The following is a 4,606-nucleotide window of genomic DNA, read 5'->3' on the forward strand; positions in this document are numbered from 1 at the left end:
AGAGGCTCTTTACCCTCCCCTTCTTTGCCCGCCCCCACACCAGCCACAGCATCGCCATCTACGCTAGGTTTTGCGCGGCTGACTGTTCCTTGCAGCTACACACCTCTACCTACTCCGCCAGGAGCCACCCCACTCGACACTCCTCGCTTCGGGGCCCAGACGCCGGTGGAGACACCTGACGTCCGTACCCCCATCGACACACCGCTAGAGACCTCTGCCGGGACACCCAGGTTCACGCGTCACCGGCCAGAGGGCTTGCCTTACTCCATCGACTTCAGCGGCGGCATCATCATGGATGATGACGGCAAGAAGGTGATCTCGCGCATGCGTGGTCTTTGCTCTCAGCTGTTTAGACACTACATACTAAACAAATGGAGTGAAGTACCAAGTGATTTAAAAGACAGAGTCATCAGCATACTTCATGATGAGTTTCCCGTTCCAACACGGGATCAACGCTTCAATGAAGACCTGATGAAGATTCAAATGCGCGAATACTGCAAACACAAGCGTTCCGAAGTGCAAAAAGCAATCAAGCATGGGTCGAACAGGCCAGATTGGCTGGCCAAAGAAGATTGGAAGAATGCGAAGAAAGCAGCGCGCGAGAATCCCGACAAGTGGAAGCAACAAAAGGATGCAGCCAGAGCGCGAGTAGAGGCAGGGAGCTCGCACCACTTGGGGAGCGGTGGATGGGCATCATTTGAGGTCGATTTTGTAAGTGTTTTCGCATTGCTCTTTATGTTCGATAGTTTAGGGTTTATGAGTTTTTTAATTCTAACATATGAAATCTTTGTATGTTTTGACAGTGGTCGATGACAGGACGTGATCCCACACCGTACGAGCGTGAGTACGTAGGCAGGAAGGGCTTAAACGCCCTGATGGACATTCTCAGTTCTCGCGGCGGCATGGTTAGTATTAGGGTTTACTCTTTTCTATTTTTTGTATTGTTTTATAAATGTCGTTATATGTTTATACTTACTGAAAGCTGTCTTATTGTCTTTTTTTGCAGAATCCGACAGATACGCCGCTTGGACGCGATGAGACATCTGACTAGACGACGTCAGTTTAGCCGTAGCTAGATAGCATTAGTTTAGGGTTTCTCATAGCTTATGTATCATGAGACAGATTTTATACGTCTTTTTGAACCATGTATATTATTACATTTGTCACCGCAGTTCATTTTGCCAATCAATTCTTTATGCCTATGATGTTGTACAATTGTCATTATTACATTTGCCAATCAATTCATTTTGCCTATGATGTGTACAATTGTCAATTTTACGCTTGTCAATTTTGCAAACAATGCGTCTTGTGGGTGACTATTTTGGGTCTATTATCTACCCTTGCACTTTTTTTTAAAAGTGAATCAAGTACAATATGGTTGATGGGTGGCAGGGCATTCAATGCCCTGTCACCAAAAAAAATTTCTCTCGTGCGTCGCTATAATCGTCACTATTTATGGCTCTGGAACGTCGCTATAAGCGTCGCTATAGACTTCTGTGTAAACGTCGCTATGAGCGTCTCTATATAGCGACGCTTATAGCGACGCATATAGCGACGCTCTCGTAGCGACGCTATTAGCGACGGTTTTAGCGACGCCGGGGGTTATAAAAACCCAGTGTATTTCCGTCGCTAACAGCGTCACAAGAGCACACAACCTCTTGTAGTGAAGTGAGCGGTGTCTGTAATCTGGATCTTCCTAGGTGCTGGTTCTAGATCCCTTTGAGTATCTTCTACCAAACTCCTTAATTGCTTGACTCACTCAATCTCCTCTGTAGGGTTTGGATAAGTTCCTATCTTCTTCTTGGATCCTGGCCATTGTGGCTCATGAAGGTCTTCCGTGTTGGTTTCTATCTTAGTGGTCATTTTGGTCTCCATGGTTTCTCCTGAATCAGAATCCTCTTCAGCGCCGTTCATAGATACGAGGTCGTCACCAATCCCTATGTTGGTCTTTGAACTTGGGTTTGACTTCGTTGCTTTTTTCGATCTCTTCCTTCGTGTTTTCTTCTTTTTCTGAGATTGGGCAATTGATGCCTTGTCTCTTTCCTCAAGAATATATATATTTTTTTGGAGCATCGATCGTGTGAGTACGTTTACTGGTACCATAGGTGTGCTTTGTGATGGCTCCTCGATAACTTCAATCAAGTTTGATGGCATGATCTTCGGTGCATTTGGATTATTTGGACATTGGGCTATGCCACATCGATTACACATGAGTATTGGCATTGTAGACGTGCTTGCTTGATTGGTTTGTATTAGTGTGGCGTTCTTTTGTAGCCTAATAGGACACTCGGCTACACGATGTGGACCTCCACACTCATAGCATTGAAGAGGTGGTCTCTTAGCAGTGTAATTGATATTTTGGCCTCTTATCGCAAGAGCAGCTACTTGATATACAGGTTTGACTTGTCCCCAATAGTCCTCCATGTGGTATTGTGGACTTTCTTCAAGCACATCCATCCCATAGGCAATATTAGGATCTATATCTTCCTCATAGCCTTCCAAACAAGAAATAGATGACTCACAACCCACTTGATTCATAGAAGTGATACTCGGATGTGGTGGTTGCGGTCCTAGTACTGGAGGTGGTAAGGGTGTTGTTTGAACAACATTTTGGGCCCTAGGGACCATGTGTTGTGCTGTTTGTTCAAGAGGTGGGACCGGCATCAATGCAGGCACTCGAGGTGTGTCTGTCCATGCTAAGGTTGGTCTATTGGCCATCGCGTGCTTAAATACTATGCAATCCTTAGCTTGATGACCATACCTCCCACCACAGGCATTACAGTTCCCATTGAATTTTACTCTAAAAGTAGGGCATTCACTAGTACTATGCGGTCCATAGCATACTGAGCACCATTGTTGCTCCCTTCTTGGATACATATGATTGTTTTGTGGAGCAGACTCTCTTGAATAGCCTTGGTGAGATCTGCTAAAGTCATCTCAGATATCTTTGGCTCCTTAGCAATAGGCTTTAGGGTCATTGGCTGATGCCCTGATGCTTGTGATCTAATAGATTTAGACTCAACAGACACTCTTTCTCCTTGAATCATTGAATTATCCTCCAATTGGGTCGCATTGGTGGTGACTGCTTCCCAAGTGGTGATACCTCTAATGACGAAGCCATTGTAGATATCCTCATGTCGTAATCCCCTAATGAATCTATCAAGCAATTGGTTATTGTTGAAGCGCTCATTTGGATTACATCGAGAATTCAAATGCTTCAAGCGACTAATAAAGTCTCTCACCGATTCTCCTTCCTCTCGTTGGGCTTTCTGGAGTTGAGAGGCTACACCCCAAAGTACTCCCTCTCGTATGTATTCTTTTAAGAACAGTCTCCTAAGAGTAGGGTAAATCGTTTTTTCTTCCACCCTTAGGGTTCTATACCAATCCCCTGCCTTTCCACTTAAGGTTAGGCTTAAAGCATTACTCTTATGTAGGTCATTGTGTTCTCCTAGAGAATCGCACATTTGTTCAAATACTTCGATATGCTTTCTCACATCCCCATCTCCACTAAATTTTTGTGTGAGCTTGGCTATTTGTACTGCCTTACTGCTAGGCTCTCTATTAGGTGTGTTACGCATATTCTCAACAATAGATTGACCAATAGCTTGAGCAAATGTTGCCAAGTCACCTAAGTGAGCAGGCACCGTGGGTGAAGGCGCTCTAGAGACTACATGTGGAGTAGGTATTGGCATCAGGCTTGGCACATAGGAAGCCCTTGGGTTCCACGTTGGGTACGATGTTGTGCCATGTGGGGGTCCAAAGCTCATATGTGTGGCCCTAGGCATATCAGACATCGGATGTGACATGCTAATGCTAGCTGGTATAGTCCCATGGAAATAAGAACTTGGGTGTTGTGGTTGTGGAGCATAGGTAGTTGAAACAATGGGAGGGGTAGGGACTACATGAGTACGAGGACCCATGGGTGTATACGATTGGTACACACTTGTAGGTACTGTTGTTGCAGGCATTGAGCTACCATGTAGCGGTGCTTTACTAGCAAATGAGGTCCATAGCGTGTTTCTCGTCATGCCCATCATTGGGGTAGGCATGGTAGCCGTGGTGTCATCAAGGGAAAGATGAGCTAGACTTGGAAAGGTGAAGCTATCACTTGTGGGCTCAGATTGCACTGAGACCCCTGGAGAAACAACATATGGAGGATCCATCGGACTTACCAAGGGAGTCTCCATTTGTGATAAGGTCGGTTGTTTAGCCTTTCCTGTATCTAAGAATCTCATGAGACCCGTTGAAGGCATGTTGATCCCCTTGTTCTGTCTCTCTAACTCAATGACCCTATGGATGACCTCACAAACTCTTTGTTGTTGATCCTCCACACTAGTAGCACCCATTGTGGATTGTAGGACATCTAACCAACCCACGTGATAGGTGTGACCTGTGTATAGGTCGGTCATAGTTTCTGTTTGTAGTGCGTACTCCCAGTTCTCATTTAGGAACACTCCATCTAGGATTGAGGTGCTAGGGGTGTCCTTTGAGCTAGATGCAATGTTGCTTTCTAGGGGTTGACTCTTAGCGGTTGCTAAGTCAGGAGCACTCGATTGCTCTCTTAGCAAAGATATTGACATAGGGGCTTTCGATTTTAACTCTCTTT

This window comes from Adiantum capillus-veneris, chromosome 25 (genome assembly GCF_014529385.1).
Source record: "Adiantum capillus-veneris isolate H3 chromosome 25, ASM1452938v2, whole genome shotgun sequence".
Classification (NCBI taxonomy): Eukaryota; Viridiplantae; Streptophyta; class Polypodiopsida; order Polypodiales; family Pteridaceae; genus Adiantum; species Adiantum capillus-veneris.